General features: G+C 36.7%; 1 protein-coding gene across 1 annotated transcript in view; it reads right to left on the bottom strand.

Annotated features, from left to right (window-relative positions):
- Window positions 1-20,159, bottom strand: part of LOC128783121 (uncharacterized) — an 82,258-nt gene that overhangs the window by 61,419 nt on the left and 680 nt on the right. The gene's annotated exons all lie outside the window — the stretch shown is intronic.

Genomic DNA, 20,159 nt, shown 5'->3' on the forward strand with positions numbered 1-20,159 from the left:
GCAGCTTCTGCTGACATTTTTAGCCTCCCTCCTCAGCTCTGGTTTGTGCTTCTTGTGTACCTGCTCTATGGCAGAGACTGGGAAACTAAAGTACTAGATTTGGAATAATCATAACTTAGCAACAACCAAAACATCAGCGTGTTATCAACATTCTTCTCATTCAAAAGCCAAAACGCAGCATTATACCATTGGAAAATTGTTAAGAAAATTTACTCTATTACAGCAGGAAGCTTATCTAGGTGAAGGTCCCCAGCTTATGGCCTAAGGCTTCAACAAACGCAGCTTCTCTGATAAAGCAAAAGAGCTAAGCAATCAGCATAACAATAAGTGACTCATTCTGTTTAAAGCTTGTTTATTTAAGCCAAACAACTAATGTCCCACAACAGGCACAGGAACAGAAAAATAGAGTTTTATTTTAAAAGGATTTTTGAAATGGCTATGTATTTGTTTCCCATAATGATTAAGGAATAGAAATAACTGTCTGTAAATGCCTGGCTTGTGGAGATCCCTCCAGAATGAATATTTAGACAATGCAGTGCTTTGTATTGTATTATTCATCCAAGTCCTAAAGAACTTGGTGCCTGAATTACAAGGTTATGGAGGAACATGTGCACCTAGCTGGCTGATACTTCCTGAAATTTCACTGTCTATCTGAATCCCTTAGCATAAAATAATGAGCAAAAAATCTAACTGTTCCAAATCCTTCCAGTAATTTCCACTCTAAGCAGTGTGATAAGCAACAGAGTTGCCAGACCAGGTGGACAGGTGGGATTCCTACAGCTACTGAGTCTGAATGTCAGTCCTGTGACGCTCCTACAGCCGGCAGACCAGCATCCTGCCCTGTTTCTGCTTCAGGGCATGGTTAAACAGCCACTGTACTGGGTGTAGGTAGCAAAGGGTTTTGCAGCAGAGGGACAGTGGGAAGGGGGAAGTCAGCACAAGTTCCTATTTTCTGTATTGAGCCAATCACAGGACCATTTTCCTGTTTCTTTGGGAAGGCATGTTTAAGAAAAAGGAAAAAAATTGCTGGACAGGTGGAGGAGAAGGGGGAGAAAAGAGTGGAAAACTGAAGTGTGAACACCGAAGTCAGAGAAGGATAGAGAGGAGGAGGTGCCCGAGGTACTGGAGCAGGCATTCCCTGCAGCCTGTGAAGAAGACCATGGTGAAGCAGGTATTTTCTTGCAGCACATTAAGGGACTCCATTCTGGAGCAGATGGATACTTCCTGAAGGAACTGCAACCTGTGGAGAGCCCACACTGGAACGGAATTTTTATCTGAAGGACTTCAGCTGGTGGGAGACCATACTTGAAAAGAGGAAAGTGTGGGAAGGAAGGAGTGGTAGAGAAAAAAATATGTTCTAACTCACCTCCGCACACGTTCCTCCCTGTGCTGGTCAGGGGCAGCGTAGAGGCATCTGGAGTGAAGGACTGACACTGAGTTTTAAGAGATTGTTTTAATGTTTGTCTTCATTCCTTATTACTCAAATCTGTTTTAATTGTCAACAAACTAATTTGGCCTACAACTGTTAACTGTTTGGCCTACAACATAACTGCTAAGCAATCTCCCTGGTTTTGTCCCCATGTCCCAGTGAGGAGGGGACTGTGAACAGCTGGGTAGACATTTGGCTCTTAGCCAGGACTAATCCACCATTACCAGAAAAATAAGATTTTATTAATGTCCTCTTTCTAGGAGAAGGAAAAAGGCTCCTAGAGTGACTTGGAGGCATAATTTGGATTGTCTTTATTTTCTGTGTTCATAAATAGTGCCTCTTCAGATTTTAGTGTTGCAAAATTAAATGTATATCCCTACTTTTCAAGAAAGATCAAATCTTTGTGCTGTACATCACTTATAGTCCTACCTACAACATTTTCCAACAATGTCACTGTATATGAGTCTGATGTAAAGCCCATTATCATTTAATTTGATAGGCTTTGAATAGCACTTGAAATTCCAGAACAATTTTAAGAAAAAAAGAGCACTGTTATAAGTAATTAGAGGAGTTATGGAAACAACTTATTAGTGAATATAATAGAACTTTATCTAAAAGATACTGCCTTATAGGGAAATCAGTCACCTTTTCTGTGTCTTTAGTTAATGATTTGAAAACAAAAAAAGGCTGAGTTTCTATCAATGAGAATGCATTATCATTTTGCAAGTCTTGAATTTATTGTGACTAGATTAATCTTGATTGCTGTATGGATTCCAAAAACTATGAAACCACTGGTTTCAGTCAATACTAGACAGGTTTCCACTGCCACCGGGAGTATGTCCACATGAAAAAAAAATCTACTCATTTATTATTTCATATTTTTCTTCCCCATTTTATTTTTATGAACAGAGTGAATAAAAATACCTATATAAAAGGTAGGTGGTTTTTCATCTGTGTAAGAAGCTATCAAAAAAGAGGAATTGTTTGTTTATCTCCCCTAGTCTTTTCAATCACATCTGACACGTTGCCTCAGATACTGTACTTTCCAGAGTTTGTTCATTGTGAATACATACAGTTCTCAAAAAATCAATGTAAATACTTCAGGAATACAATGAAGATGGTTTATCCTTAATGTCTACCTCGAGGGAAAAATCATAACTCACCATCCTTGTTGAGATGCTTAGTTTTGTGAACAAGGAGAAAAGAGTGGATGTTGTATACCTTAACTTCATCAAGGCCTTTGACATATTCCTCCAGAGTAACCTTAGAGCTAAATTGGTCAAATAAGAACTCAGTAAATGGGCAGTTGAGTGGAGGTGACTAAAAAATTTGCTTTCCTATGGGATCAAAGGGTAATATCAGCAATAGAAACTCCAGTTGGCAGCTGGTTACAGGTGATATCTCTCAAAAATCAAAACTGTGACCTTTTAAACCTGGACAATAGGATCGGACAGATTTGAGGGCAGAAGCTGATATGCTGACAAGGCTGATATTCAGAGGTACCTGACAAGTGGGATTGGACAAATGGGCTGATGGGAACATCAAGAAGTTAAAAAAAAAAGTAAATAAAAAGTTGTGCACCTGAGGGGGAATAGCTCCATGCAGTGCCTGCTGCAGCCTGTCTGGAAAACAGCTTTCTGGAAAAGGACCTGAGTCTTTTTCCACAGGGGTGGGGGATCCTGATGGACAGAATGGGAAACAAGGACAGTGTACCCTGAGGGGAGTGGCACTAGCAGGCAGAAGGATCATTCCTCTCTACTGAGCCCTGCTGAGAGCACATCTCATTCAGATCTGGGCTCTGCAGCAGAAGATAACATTGAGTTCCCAGAGCTCTCCCTAGGTGCCCTGGCCTTGCCAGTGACAAATGCTTATGTACTGACCCTTATAAACTTTGGCTGTAAGAAAGAGGAGATCCACTGGTGAAAAGAAGTGAAAAATGTTTACATGTAGATTAGTAACCACAGCAACCTAGAAGGAACGTGAAGTAAACAGCATCAGTAGGTGAAAAGGCTGAATGAAATGATCCAAACTAGTATGTAATTGAGTGATGCACATACTGCAATGGAGCCTTACAGGAGGAAGCATTGGAGTTGGTTTTTTATGGCTGGATCCACAAAAAAAAAATTACATGTTTTACCCAAATATGGAGTGCAGAATAATAGAATATCCTGAGTTGGAAGGGACCCACAAGAATCATCAAGTCCAACTCCTGTCTCTGCACAGGGCAGCCCCAGGATCCCACCTGTGTCTGAGACCATCATCCAAATGCTTCTTGAGCTCTGTCAGGCTTGGTGTTGTGACCATTTTCCTGTTCCAGTGTCCAATGACCCACTGGATGAAGAATCTTTTCCTAATATCTAATATAAACCTCCCCTGACACAATTTCATGCAGACAGCATAACTCCTCCCTTTTCACTGCTTTGAGCCAATACAAGTGCTATTTCCCAAATGTCTGATGGGCTAGGTCCAGGGAAGCAGGACTATGTATCTATGGCTGGTTCTGAAGGTAGGCTGAATCTGTAACAGATCATGTGTGAATGGAATAGTTGTGTTTCAAAAATTATTAGAGGTCACTGAATCTGGTAGTCGAGGTTAAATGACAAATAAGGCTGAGAACAAAGTTCTGATGGGTTCTGATATATGCAAACACACACAGAGCAGGCACTCTGACACCATTTATACACTGGAGAGAAATCACCAGGGTGGTCAGGACACTGGAGAATATGGCTTTGAAGAGAAGACTGGGGACCTTGGCTTGTTCAGCCTTCAGATAAGAAAGATCAAGGAATTCTTTCTGTTGTACTGCTCTACAACTGCAAGGTGATGATGGAAGGTGTAGAGCAGAGTAGGACACTTTTCAGAAGGGTGAAGTGAAATAAGAGGGAGCAGACATATAAAATTTTATAAAACGAACACAAAGCAAACACAAAGCTATGTGTTCCACATAGCATTTTATCTTTACTTTGTATGAGAAGTGAGAAGCAGTAAAGAATCAGGTTATAGAGTACACTTTTAACTTCTCATTTCTTTTTAACAGGAAAGAGCCAGTGCATCAGAAAAATTCCTCTGGGATGCTTTTTTATGCACATCTCAGACTTCCATACATTTAAATTTATATTCAAGCAGCCAAATACAACTCCTTTATGATTCTATGATTTGTGGACAAAAGAAACTGTAATCTGTGCCGTCTTCAAAACATTAAAACATTATTTTACTAAAATTAGGGTAAAAGTGATGGTGAAAATCTGACTTTTAAAATTATCTTTTCTGCTAAAACACCATGGAGAGGTTTCATTGTCCCATCAGCTCTAATACTGAAAAACATAATTATACATTTAAAAAAACCCCAAAATGTAGATATTCTTAGGTTTCATCATCAATAAAAAATTAACAACTCATCATCTGATTTGCATATTCTCAAAGAAAAATAAGCAATATATTTAGTGGGAAAGAAAGGAAAAACTTGAGTGCTATTCATTGATCCCAGGGTTTAGACCATAAGTTATGATTAGCTAACTGCTATTTGACCTGTAATCCCACTGCTAATATCTGTTGCTTCAAATCATTTTTAGGAAAGTAGCACTTTGATTTTTAGGATTATCTAATGTAGCTGTTTCCTTTTTCTCCTTATTCATATTGTTACAACTAAAATCCAGATGAATTGATAAAAAATATCAGACTACTTCAAGAGCACAAGCAATTTTATAATTTTTTTCACACTATATTTGCTTTAATTGGTAGATGATTATTTTTAGTGGTGTATATATCAGCAGACTTTGAAAGACTTTTTCTCTAACAAGTCAAAGCTGCTGTCAAGCTTTCTGCTATAAGAGGGTCAATAACTGATCTCGAAGTTGTGAATGACAGCATTTCTATTTCCTTTGAGTTTTATAGAGACATATTCATTAATTAAAAATAAATAGAAAGAAAACTGAAGTAAAGGTGTCATATCAGTTCAGGGGGTAAAATTGAATTATTTTTATCTTTAAAAAGTAACATTTACTATGAAAAGAATATGTGAAAATAACATTTGAGAATTTATCTACTAATACTTAGAAAGAAGTTTATTGTTCTCCTATCAACTCAAAGGTGCTTCCAAACCTCTTAGTTTTGCAAAATACCCAATGGTACTGCTGGAAGTCATTCATCCTGGGAATGTTCAACATGATTACAGAAAATCTGTGTGAGTAAGAAGGGTTCTTACTGCAACTGATTTGAAAAATTTCTCATGTAGCCAGGATTCCAAATGGGTGACAAGCTAATCACTAGGACTACATACAAACTTACATTCTATGCCTTTCCATATCCTACATATATGCATGTCTGATCAGATGTCTATGGAAATTAAAACACAGGAGGCTGGTTTGTGTTGGAGTCTCTTCCATGCGTCATCAGGCCGTGCCTAGTGCTGACTTTCAGAGCAAAAATCTTGACAGTGTTCCTGGGCCTAACATTTACAGACTTGAAATGTAAAATAGCATTACACCAACAGCTGCATGAATAAAATACCAATTCAATCACCATATGCACAGAGTGTGAGCTCAAAGCACTTGATAAGCCAGTCAAATAATAAAAAGCCCAACTTTCTAGACCTTTGTCACCAGTATCAGTTTCATGATCAAGTATTTGCCTGCTTGCTCCTGGCGCAAACATCCTTTGAAAAGACATCGTTACTGCAGCAATAAGCTGTATTTCTTTGTCCTCTCTTGCAAGTTATTGCTGAAGAAAACAGGATTCTTACATTGATTTCAATGAGTTGTATGTAATGTGCCACTTGTTAAATAATGACTGGCAATTTCTTAAGTCGGCAGAAAATCAATTTTCATGTAGATGGTATTAAGTGTGAAGTATAGTTACCTAAATCAGGTATTTATCTGAAAGAAATTGAAATTTTGAAGCATTACTTTTTTTTGTTCTTGTTTAAATCCTGTAGTCTTCTGATGTTAAAAAAAAACCCCAAAAGAATGCAAGTTCTTGTTGCTTGAGATTATATCAGTATTTTATCATAATATTTTCTACTAAAAGACACTCTCTGTAGTTCAGAAGTACTTGGTCATATACTCCAACAGAACAGAAGGCAAAGGATCTTCACTATTAGTCAGTGGCAGACTAAAAAGAATAGAGAATTCTTGTTGCTAAATATAATAAGATACAGTTTAGGATTGAGATAACTGGGCTGGGGGAAAAGCTTTAAGATATGAACAAGATTTCATTGTAGTGAGGCATATAAAGGCTGCAGGATATAGGACAAACCATCTAATTTATCTTCCCGTATGAGAAAAGGATCAAAGAAAGATAAGGATAATGTTTTTTTTTTTTTTTCCCAGGCCCAGGATCTGAACACAGGCAGGGTTTTTTTAACGTTTATGACATGCTGGCCTAGATGAGGGATTGTGTGGGAGCTCTAGGCAGGCAGCAGCTAAGCAGCAGTAGGACTGACACTGCATGAGAGCACTCAGAATGCTCCATCCCAGGGCAGAAACCCGGACAGGTGGGGCTGCAATTCAGAAGGACTGGTTCACATACTGCCAGCATAACACACCACTCTAGTCATCAATACTACAGGGTTCAGAGGAGACTTTAACCATGTGGGCAGATGACAATGGCTGGGACCCTTACAACAGGTGAGACTGAGGCAGGCTGGTGCAGGCTGCCAGCTTATCCCTGTCTTTGTTCCTGCTCCTTCAGCCAGTGCTCCTGGGGATTTACTGACACAGACGCTCCTGCTTTGGGCTGCAGCTGCCAACCACTGCCCAGCTCCTCTGGCTGCACACCACGAGGGAGGATGGAGGAGGTAAAGGAAAGGCAGAGGAGAGCTGCTGCTGCTTTTGGGAGAGCCACAAGGGCTTTTTGGAAAGTTGAGAACTAGACTGAGAGGCTGACACTGAAAGGAAACACCAGCAAGGGGGAAGTGTGGTGACAGAGAAAAAAAAAAAAATTCCTGGCATTTACCATTTCTACAGGAAAGTGAGAAGAATCAGCAATCTGTAGATACATTATTAATTATTCACTCTTTTCTCTCAACAGGTAACAGCTCTCATATTTTACCAGCTACAGTGGTAGTTGATACATAGAAACTGAAAACACCTGCTATTTTTCAGATCAGAGGACACTGGCTAACACATATTTTCTCACAGAGAAGTGTTTATTTTCCTGTGAATCAAACAATTTAGATCTTTTACCCATGCTGGGCTGTTTTTTCCTCCACTTCTGGAAATGTTGTTCTCCTTTTACCTCATGTGAAGTATTGTGATTGAGTTTTCTTGTGAATGAGAATGATCTTTGTCTTTTACATGAGGCTTACAAACATTACAACATTATGTGGTGTCTTCAGTCAGCTCACAAATTCACGGTAGCAGCACCACTGCACCATCACAAATATGGAGGACATGTTTTATGTCTTAAAAATAAAGCTTGAGCAAAATTTAAAAAACAAACAAAAGGAACAAATTATGACAGAAATACTGGTGATACAAAAACAAACAAACAAACAAACAAAACAAAACAAAACAAAACAAAAACCTCAAACAACCAAACAAAAAATCCCAGCACAAGATTCATCCTGGCATGACAGTAAAAGAGATATTATTTGAAAAAAACTTTCTGTACTCACTATGGATGGATGTTAGAAATATTAATAATCTCTACACTTTTTCTTTCCTCTTGAGCTTAATGTTTCTTGTGATTTTTAGAATCACTCCTTTTTAAATGCTCTCCAAGCAAATGCGTATTAGCAGGTCCCTACAACCTTCAGCTTTACTAAGATTTTCTTATATATGTATTTTTTCCTGGAAAGCTTTAAGACCTGACATTTCTGCATGGACAAGTTTAATTCCTTTGTCAATAATCCTCTATCCTACACAGGCTGTAAAGACACAGTTTAATTAATTTCTGGTTTGCAATTCAACATGCAAATACAAAATGAATGAGTTATTAAATTGAATTATATTTTTCTTCACAAATCTATAAGTTTTGTAATTATAACTATTTTTGGGATTTGTTGATGTTTAGGCCTAAATTATTGATCATTTAATGTCTTTTAGCTTCTAGGGTTAAATTTTTAACATTTAATGTATTAACTTCTAGGGTTTCTCTTCTTTCTTTAGCCTAAATTTCTCTTCTGCCTACTTTCTAGTTTGTTTCTGATACAGAACCCACTGGACAAAAATGTTCTTCCAACTTATTTATTTGATTTTGGATCAGGACCTTTTTTCCTTCAACCTCTTTACTCTTTCTTGCCTGACTTTTCTCAAAGTCTTCATCATCTCTTCTTTTTTTTTTTTTTTTTTTCCATTTAGCTGATAGTCTTCCTCTTTTCTGATACTCCCATGAATTCAATTTTTTTTTTTTTGTCCTTCATCTGGTAATTTTATTGCCTTCTACCTTATTTTCCAATATCTTCATCAGTGCTTCCTTCTTCAAAGACACTTCAAAACCTGTCTCTCTTCTTCTGGTTTTGCTGTTCTCCTGCTCTTTGTTTTTCTTACTCAATCCACCATTCATCTTCGAATGCACAAGTGTAAATAAATAAATTTAGATAAATAATTGAAGCAAGAATTTTTTTGTTTGGTGGCTCTTCAGCTGGAAGTTGAATTTCTGGACCCATCTCAGCATTGTTGACACTGGGAAAATCTCTTCAGCTCCTGAGGCCTCTGTCCATTTTCTTCTTCTCAGTGCCAGGAAGAACAGTTGCTGTCTTTTTGATATGGCTTTTAATATGAGAATAAACAGATGTAGGATTATATCACAGTCAGACAGTACAGTAGTGGGGTTGTGTAGAAATCTTAGAGTGATGAGAAGTTTTTTGCATTTTACACATGTTTTGCATGGGTTTAGGTCAGCAAAGCGACACACTTGTCTTGTGAATTCACAAGCAGAGCAGAAGACTGCAAAGGGCCTACTGCTACATTCCAGAGGGTGCAAACAATGTCTGCCCTTACCCAGCTTATTAATAATATCAGAGTTATTTCTAATTTGTGAAGAACCCCAGCACTGTCATTAATTATCCCAAGCATGCTAGGTGTGGACCTGACCCTATAAAAATATTTACTTTAAGAGCATCTACAGCATGTTCTTCATTCTAGATTTCACAATGTAGAGATTAAATTCATTATAGCTTAAGAAATAAGAGCAGTTCTACACTTAATTTCAAATTATTGAAACAAAGAAAATAAAATTATGGGGACTTTTTTTTGTTTTGTTCACCATTGTCTTTATAGAGCAAAGATGGAAAATTTTGAAAACTTTGAAATTTGATTCTGAAGCATTATGAAATTCCAACCCCAAACATATTATTCTCTTTTCAGACCACCTTTTTCTATAGTAACAATTTCTAATCTGTTTAAAATATCTTTTTCTCTTCTCCAAGATATTTCTGCTTCCTCTCTTATTTCATCAAATCACATTGTACAAACCCTTTTTTTTTTACAACTGATTTTAATTTTCATTTCACACATATAATTTCGTAGTTTTAGAAGGAGGGGAAAAACACAAGCAATAATTAAACACTTCTTCCATAACTGTGATTATATACTTATATATTGCCCATAGAGGTGGTTGAATTATTTTTTGCTTTGCTTTGTTCTAAAAATCTAAACAAACTGGAAATTGACCTGGAAGCAACTTTTCTGGAGGGAAATCTGTGGTTTCTGCTTTTCATAAATGTTGATGTTTAGGACTGATGTTTAATGAAAAGCTATTTTTAGCCATGTAGGAGGAAGAAGAAAAGATAAGTCATCAAGATGTAGGCAATTTGTAGGTTATTAAACCTTAGGGAGTCTTGGTATACCAGACACTGACCATGTCCTCCTGGTTACAAATAAAACTACATTATCAGCTGTGTCCATATGCACTTAACTAAAGAATTAATGCAGAAGTTGATTAATACCATAACAATGATTTCCTGACCACTGGTTTACATTTGAAATTTATGTGTATTTCAACTAGACATTTGTGTAGAATAAATTTATTAGAAAAGCATTTCTTAATTAAAAAAAAAAATCTAAACAAAAACAAACAAACAAAAAACCCATGTACTTCTGTATCTCCAGTATGGTACTTTCAATATGTTAAGAAAAATCAAACTCTCTCTATGTGATCACCATAAGAAGATTCTCTGTCTTCCAAGACACACAGAATAAATCATTCAAATACACTAGCATGTCAAATCAAAGTAAATTCCTTCAGGGAAGAAATCTTTCTTGTGAAACTAAAGGAAGATTTAAAAAATGAATAATAATTGTGATATGTAGGTCATAAATCTGTTCCACTGGTTTTCATAGTAAAAGACTGGAAGATATGTTTGCAAGTGTATCAGTAGCTATACCATACTGAAATAAACATAGTATGGGTCATAAAGGATTTATATAATTCATTTTAGAGAGCTTCAATACAAAGTTTAATACAGTGTTGGAAAAAAAACTGTGACTAAATTCTGACGTCTTTCTCGTCTTGTCTTGTTGCAGTTTTGTTTGTTTGTTTGTTTGGGTTTTGGGAAAAAAATACTAAGATCTTCACTAAACATTTTTGGCCTTTGCTTGTAGCTCAGACAGAAAGCTCTGGGAAATAATACATTATTCTTACAATGTATTAATACCAGATGATTTTCACAATATGATCTTAGTAGAGAACTTTCCATCTGTCCATGAATTCCTCTCTTCCCAGCTAGAAAGGAATGATTCCACATTATTGTCCCAGTTCTTCCTCTTGAAGCTGGAGATGACTTTGACTGAATGGCTTTGTAAGTAGATGGATGCCTACGTACATGATGAACAGAATTTTTTCCCTTCTTATGTACTGCTGCGCCCAAGAAAACACATTCTGCACTAATTCTTTATTTTATGTGGTGCGTTTAAGTCCACTTGAAAGCTGAGGATGGATCATTAAAGAGAGAATTAGTACAACTGCACAAAACTATTTGATATGGAGTCATGATTTTCAATTATATGGTCCCGTATCTGCCAAATTTGGGGTGAAAGACAGATATGTTGGTCTGTGCTACACCAAAGTACAACAATTACTAAACTGCTGTTAATTAAAGTCAGGTACAATGCATGTGAAGTTCTAGTGCAATAAAGGCCCCGTGTGTGATCACTGCATAAACATCTAGTAGGATGAAGGACTTGACCTTCTGCAGAGTGAAAATGCAAAGCAGCAACCATGAGAAGACATTTAGGTTGCCCAAGTCTTCCCCTCTGCAGTCCTGTCCTTGGACATACACCATCTTCCAAAATACCTAATTAGGCTAAGATAATGATGATGATCACATTTTTGGTCTTTGCAGGTACACAGGTGACATGATACCAATGAAAGGCAATCCTAATGTCTCCAGATTTGGTGTTGAAGGTCTACCTATATTTTTACACAAGATGAGCAATAACTGACCCCAGGGCCCTGGAGACAACTGGGCAAGGGATCTCCAGCACAAGTTGTACTCTCTTCTGTCTTGCAGGAAATGATGGGGCATGTGGGGTGCATTAGGAAGAACATTGCCAGGAGAATGATCCTGCCCCTCCACTCTGCCCTGGTGAGGCCAGTCTGAAGTGCTGTATCCAGTTCTGGGCTCCTTGGTACAAAAGAGACTTCAAGCTCTTGAAGCAAATCCAACAGAGACTGACAAAGATGATGAAGGAACTGGAACACCTCTCCTATTAGGAAAGGCTGGGGAAGATAGGCCTGTTCAGTCTCAAGATGAGACTACTAAGAGCTCAATAGCATATTTCCAGAGGTTTATAATAGAAGAAATGTGAATTGAGTAAATATCTACTTAACTACTAAAGAAGTTACAGTTACGTAAATACATACAAAGATGAATTGTTAAATTTTGTCAAAGGAGGAACGATGAAATGGATGTTAGATTTCAGGTTTCAGTAGCCAAGCATATATTCTCTTACACTGTTAAAATAACTCCCATTATTAATATTTTTAAAAATCCTTCTTAATAATAACTGGGTGCTCTTCATTATCCATCAGTAAAGTTAATCTTGACAAATAATATAAATGCAAATATTTTGATATATATAGAAAATGTTCACCTATGTTTCTTAGACTTACATGGATCTGTAAACATAAAAGAGCTGATACCTGCACTTCCCAGTTTTGATTGTGTTCTGAAATGAGACAGTATGCCTTATAAACTTGTAGAACATGCTGATTTAGTAAGGAGAGTTTATTGAAAGAAGATCACAAAGAAACTGTTACAACTTTAAAACCATAGAGCTAAAACAGTATTATTACTTCATAGTGGATATTACTTTAGTTCTTGGCATCAATAAAGTTTGAAATACTCATAAGGAACTGTTCATTGAGTTAGGCTTGTCTTTTATTTATAAAGTGTTTGCAAACCAGTAACTTTGTTACAAATTAGATTAATCTTTATCAGTTTTCCATTAATGGCTATTGTAGACACATGGTATATTATCCTATAGATTGTTAATCTCGGGATGTGAATACTTCTTTGCTAGTCAATATTTGAAATCTGCTAATGGAATTCTGTGACAAATGACTCGCTACAGGCATGGTTTCTCTACGCTGATTAGATAGAAAATTAGGATTGGTGCCTGATGGTCAATATTTCAAGAACAGCATGCAGGAAGTGTTACTATTGAAGACTTACAAAGAAAACTAAGCTTTATAAAGTGCATCATTCAGCAGTATTTCTAGCCTTCATTTGCACAAGTAATACTATGGCCATTTATGTGATGTGTGATGTAGTCAGAAGGTATCTTTCTTTCAAAAGGTGTCTGTGAAGACAAGATGGTCCAATGACATTTTCACTATACTTACGAACCCCAGAACTTGGGGGTTTGTTTGGTTGGTTTTTCTCTGGCCAATAGGGATGCTGCAAATGTTAATATCTGCAAGGAAATCTTAAAAAAAAAAAAAAAAATCCATGAGTATCTCTGGGCTCTGCAATTGTATCTTAGAGTACCTAAAACTAAAATGTTATGACAAAACAGGAAGATCTTTTTCAAGTGTTTAAAATCTCTTCTCAATGTCTGGTCAAGCCTTATTGCATTTTAAAAAGATATATGCAAATTGCTGACTTTTCCTTCGACTTTTGTAAATTTTCTCCTGGGTATCTTATACAAATCTAGCAGGCATTCCTCTGGAGATTAATTTTTATTCATTACAGAAGATAATACAAACACGAGCACAAAATTAGGGCTTCCTAGTGAATCAGTAGGATTTATATGCATTGTGGGTTTTAAACGAAAACAACCTGAAAAATCTTAAATGGTAAAAATAGCAGTACATTATACAGTATTTCTATTAAATAGGCTGAAACACAAGGATGTTTCTCTTGAATATAGGCTGCTTATTCTCTGCAGATTTCAAACATAATGTGACCTGCACATGTGGATCTTTTCAAAGTATTGCTGAGCAAGCATTCACACCCGAAGTTTCTCACAAATTGCCTTCTTCTCCACTCAAGGTCATGTGCTATTAAGACTTTGATACTAGAACAAGCTTCCCAGAAGGTTTCCTCTGAACCATTATCTGCACGTAGCCAGACTGCTGCAACATCAGCCTTTCTCCTGACTGACTCCTTACAGGCGAATTTTTTATTACAGAGTATTGTATGGATCTGTTGTAAGCACTATTGTTAAATCAGGACTTGTTAAGGTAGCACAGTGGTCTCTTCCACAATAGATTAGAGAAATAGAATGTGATATGGCCTCATACAGTCTCAGGTTTCTGCTAACATTTTTCAGCAATAGGTAGTGTTTTAGTTCTAATACATATTTTACATCGTACCATGTCAGTACCACTGATTTCAAATCGTCCAAAAAAACCAATTACAATAAACCTACAAGCTCCTTCAAAACATTTCTGGGTTTGGCTAAAGTTATATGTCTGACTTTTACCTGAAAGTTGGAATATTTTCAAAACATATCTATTTGGTTTTAGTTGTTCAGGTTGTTGTTTTTTGGTGGTTTTTTTTTTTTTTCCATTTTCAAATTAATGACCTGAGTCAGATTTTCCGTCAAAGACAATAAAAGATACTCAGTGCTCTCACTTCTAAGTCATATTGATTAGCATGATTGGTTAGCATGTTCCAAAAATCTTTTGATAAGGAATTTGCATTGCCACCTTGTGCATTTCTTCTGAAATTTTAAATCTACTGCTTGGTCAAAATTTGTTATAAGAAGTCTTAAGAAACATCTTTTTACTTTCTTATGAATGATGTCAACAAGGCAGGTTGCAGTTCATGTCAGAAAGACAGAGTTAGAAGAGCTGCATAAATGCTGCCCTTAAACTTTTGTGAAAGTCCATGGAGATCTTCTTTCCCTGATCTCTCACTGGGAATTTCCAAAAGTTTTCTAGTTTTAAATTAATTCTTCCATTGAATGTGTTCTTGTGCTTGTGGTTATGTAATATTACTTATTGTATTTCATTTGTTCTGCTTTGCTTTTATTGTTTAAGCCCTGCCTTGCCAAGATGAACTATTTAAAATAAATATTGAAAGGATGGAGCTAGAGGTAAGCTGCTTACATACATTTACCACTAGGAAATGATATGCTATGTTGAAATTTTAAATTTTTCTGTTTCATATTATGTTCATAGCTTAACTGTCTGATTTTTTTAAACAATAATAACTTGCATTTTAGGAACTGTTTATAGAACATTTTCATTATTAGTGTCTCATCTGTCGCATAGCCAAGAGAGAAGGAAGAATCTGTGCAAATGACAAACCCAGCAAGTTAATTTTCTATGACCAAGTCTTGTTGATAATTAATCATGCTGAATTCCTAAACTATTATGGTTTAAATAGAATGAGGCTTTGACTCTTAATTGAGATGAGAGAATGGATTAGGAAGAGGCTTAGAGAAATAGAAAAAAGAAGAAGGCCATATCTGAAATTCAGTTGTGATTCTTCATTAGGAAGGATGAGCAGACAAAGATGCTTATGCATCACAGAAAGTGGTACTTTTAAAGAAAAGCAAAAGAGAATATATTGAAGAATAAGTCCAATAAATTGCTGCCTATTAAAACTGTCTCCCAGGCTCTCAAAGCAAGAGCACTTTAGGTGCTGTGTTATTATCTACTTTAACGGTAGTGTCACTAAAAGACATGGGATGTGTGCTGAAATATGTGTGATTTGCTGAATATGTATTAAGTGAGCTACAGCTAAGATTTCTGTCCATCTCACAGCTGTAGACATGGCAGTAATGAGAAGGTCATCTCTCAGGCATAATTGAGGTCAGTAGATTATTGCTCAAACCAACAATATAGTGTGACAAGGGAAAGAGCTAGCAGATTTAGTTCAATTCCTTGTCAGCAAAGATGTTGCTTTTTGTCCATTTAATGTAGGACAGGAAAATCTTTACAGAACAAAAGCATGTCTGAATGAGGCTGTAAGAGCACCCATTTCTTTGTTATACAAACCTCATCATTAATATACCAATCTCCAAATTTAACTTATGATATAGAGAATGCTGCAATTTAGTCATAATTACCTAGAGAACTTTTATTCATCATCACCTAGGTATTGCAGAAGAAACATAGTACGGATGCTTAATGGAGATTTAAATAGGTAAGCACTATGCTTACAGCAGCTGTTTAGCTTTTTTGAAGCTATTATAATACAAGCAAAGAGAAATATTTTCCCTGCCTATGATCTATTTTCAGTTACTGACCTACTCAAATTGTAGCATGCCTATAGAAATGATGCATCCTTTCAGTAATGAAGATGCAAACTTAGGGGTTGCTTTTTATTTTCCTCCTCTTTTTCACTTGGAGCAATTATTTCTGCTCTACACATTCTGTCCATTATGTAAATAAAACACTCATATCAAACACAACCTGAGAACCACTTAAGATGACAATGTTAAATGACTTGATGAATGTCAAGAAGCTCTTAAAGGAAATACAGGAAAATTGTGGTCAGAGCTATGTTGCATTCATCATCAAAAGGTGAATAAAGCTGAAGATCAAGATCATGAAGTCTTCCTTAAAGATACTCTAAGACTATTCAGCTCTAGTCCAGATGCAATTATAATTAGTCAAATTTTCTAGCAGCTTGACAGGAAATCCTCACAATCTAGATATCAATTTCTGTTTGAAAGCAATACTCAGCTGATCTGGAAAGTTAAGCCTCCTCTCTTGAGTAAAGGGAGTTGGTCTGACCTATCTAAAGTGGGTTGCACTTGAACTGAAAAAATTACCTTATCTGTACAAAGAGAGCTAATCACTGCAAAATCTACTCTTTGGGGGTTACAATAATACTACATACAAACCCTTAGTTATGTTAGTACTCTGGGATTTCTAAGCACTTCCCAGTTGACCTGGATATGCATTCTGGTCATATGCAGAGCCCAGCACAAGCTGAAGCCTTGGAAGCCTCTCTGGCGCCCTATTGCCTTGTTTCTGATATGTGAGCTGATGGGGCTCACCCCCAGATTGGGGTGACCCCAAGAGGTGGAAAAGTCTCTCTTCTAACCCGGGCCTTTAAAGAAAGACTTAGTAGTCTTCAGTCATCTGGTTTCAAGGTAATTTATTGTATGTTATCTAAAAGATTTTTTTCTTGAACTGCTGTGGTCCATTCAGCAGGTCAGACAAAGGCACACACCACACACACACACTGACACTGTTTCTGACACCTTCTGACTGCCTAGGGGGCTGGTGCCATCTTTTATATTATACATTGCGTGTTAAATGTTTATATTTTTTTCTAATGCCTATTACCTGTATTGAAAGGTGACTTTCTATTCTAAACTAATCTGTGAGTGCTAACCTCACCATGAACATGGAGGATAGGAAGGAGAAAGAAGGAGGACAGGGCATACCCAAATCTCTCTATCTTAGAACTTCTGACCCCTCTATACAAAACTCAGACCCCTGTGTACAAGGCTTAAAACCCCCCTGTACAGCACTCAAAGATTCTTCTTTTTACTTTGTGACTACTTTTACTATAATATTTAAACTTTTGTGATTTCTTGTTCTTCCTGCAAGGTTGGTAAATCGTTCCACAGATCAGATTTCAAAGCCACAAGGATTTCTGGCTGCATGCCAGGGTCTCAAATGCTTCTGACTTGGGCCCAGAACATCCAAGAGTGTCTGAGGGACACTTTGTGTTCTGACAGTGAGCCTTGTTGCAGAGGTTGGTGTGGGAGGAATCCCTCTGTCTGGGGGAAGGAGGAATCAGGTGGCCAGCACACTGTGAGAGCTGTCAGCAGCATGACTACTGGGCAACAAACCTCCCTGGAACCCCATGTGTGACTATGAAACAGGAATGTTGACTTGTAAATGCAATGAAGAAGCTGCTGAACTGAAAAATTAATCTCTTTAGGTAAATGATCATTTCTAATATTCTTATATTAAATATTAAATAATTAAATATAATATAATTAAATATTCTTTTGACTGAATGACTCAATCTCCTTTTTCCTTTTGCTTTTTCACCATTTCATTAGCTATTGTTCTAGGTTTAAACTCATCAATTCTGCCCAATAAACCCATTTTTCCTAAAAACCTGTGTTTCAGAATTACCTCACTGCTAAGGTAACTGTTGGGCACCTGTTTCACTTTGGCAACATTTCACTTTTTACTGTTACAAATGTAAATACATTATTTAGGAGTACTCTTTCTATGTGGCTGCATTCCAGGTCACAGTGAATCCCACTAAGCAGAGGTTAACTAATAAATCATGAAGTTCTTCACGCATTGAATTCACCTCAAAGGAAAAGGGTTACTTATGGCTAAAATTTAACAGGCAAAGAAAACAATAAACAAAAGTATGCAGTACAAAAACTGTCAAAACTTTGATTTTCATTTAGCAATCAATTTTAAAAGGATTTAGCTATACTGCTGCAAGCTGTGTGCTTGACATTAAATCAAACTGGCTATATCTTGTCAGTATAAGATAATTTATCAGGAAACTTCCAGAAAGGCCTTTAAGAATTTGTTATTCACAGAATCACAGAACTGGTCAGGTTGGAAGGGACCACAGGTCATCTGGTCCAACCTCCCTGCTCAAGCAGGGCCATCCCAGAACACATGGCAAAGGATTGTGTCCAGATGGCTCTTGAACACCTCCACTGAGGGAAACTCCACACTGATCTGACAGGAAAGAAGTTCTTCCTCATGTTCAAATGGAACTTCCACTTTCTGCCCATTGCCTCTTGTTCTATTGCTGAGCACCACTGAGAAAATCTGGCTCCATCCTTCTGACACCTTCTGAATGCAATCCTTTGTTGTGTTTTTATATACCCTGAACAATTATTTCAAATAATGATAGCAATTCAAAACCAGGACACTGTTAGTGAACAAAGGATAGAATGATACTGTCAACCAATAACTAACATGTTTTTACATCTTATACAGTTGAACGAGGATCAAAATCGAGGATTTTTCTTCACAGGATCTCCAAATACTAGAACAATAGCTGAGGTGCCATGGCTACACCAAATGGAAAGAAAGCCATGCAAAATGGAAAGGATGGAACTGCAGAACTGGAGAACTGGTGCCAAGGATCTGATGTCCACACTACAGACATCAGATTTTCATTTGTCTCACTTCTAGTCTAGTCCCATAAAATGCACATATTTGTATCTGGACTATCTCTAGGAGAGTCCCTGGAGTTTCCAGTTTTTGCTTCCAGATCTTGGAAGACAAAGCTGTATCACACCCTGGGTTCAACTCACTTCCTTTAAAATAAGCAGTATGGCACCTCTGGATATTTTTGGAGGTCTACCTGGCTACCAGCTGCCTTTGAAAATCACCCCAGGCCTCCTGTAGCATGTCTGCTTCCTGTGCCAGGACCCTTGAGGTTCTTTTGTGTACTCTCAGGGGTCTCACAGTTGCACTGAACACTTTCACAGGGATAACTGAATAAAGAATGGGTCTCTGTAACTAAAATGGAGAAATAAGGTGGAGAATAATTGTGATGAGCTCACTTTTTTAACAACTTGATACTTTTTCATATTTTATTGGCCTGGTTGTGTGGTGGCAAAGGGTTCCTTTAGAGTACTTCTATCTCTGATTAGAATAATCAAATTTTTTTTTATTAACTCTGAGGAAAAGACTGTATAGGCTACTAAGAAAATACTGTGGAATGATTCAGAAAATAGAGATGTTTATTGAGGAATTTTAATGACCTAAAGTCTCCATACTCTAAATATAATCTGTTTTTCTTTTGGAGCCATATATTTGGATATTAGTGAAGGTCTGGCAAAACCTGCAGGATGTACCTGAATGGAGTAGTACTAAACTGAATAGATATGGGATAAAAATTTTTAGATTAACAGAGGAAAAAGCGCATCTTTTATTAGAGAAAAAGCAAAGACTAAATGCAAAAACTGTTCCCCTCCAATTAAGCTGTAGTATATTTTATATACAGTAAAAGTTGCTGTATATTTAGTAGTATGGCCATTATGGCTTCAGTACTAAACACATCTCACAAAACCATATTTAAATGAGTTAAATTTTCTTTAATTATTACCCAGATAAGCTTCTCAATTTAATATATTTCTGAATATAAACAATGTTAAAAAAATTAGAACCTGTTTTTCATACTCAAGAATGGAAAGTATATTGTATCTCAGGAGTTGCAAACCAATTAAACAAAGGAAGAAGAAAACAAATAAAGATTCCATGTAACAAAAGATGAAAATAAAAACTCAATCAGGGGAAAGTAATGAGCAGAATCATGATTTGCTTATACCCATCTCTACCAAGTGAAAAAAAGCTGCCTATTGAGAATATAAATAAGACAAATCAAATACCTCAG

This window comes from Vidua chalybeata, chromosome 2 (genome assembly GCF_026979565.1).
Source record: "Vidua chalybeata isolate OUT-0048 chromosome 2, bVidCha1 merged haplotype, whole genome shotgun sequence".
Taxonomy (NCBI): domain Eukaryota; kingdom Metazoa; phylum Chordata; class Aves; order Passeriformes; family Viduidae; genus Vidua; species Vidua chalybeata.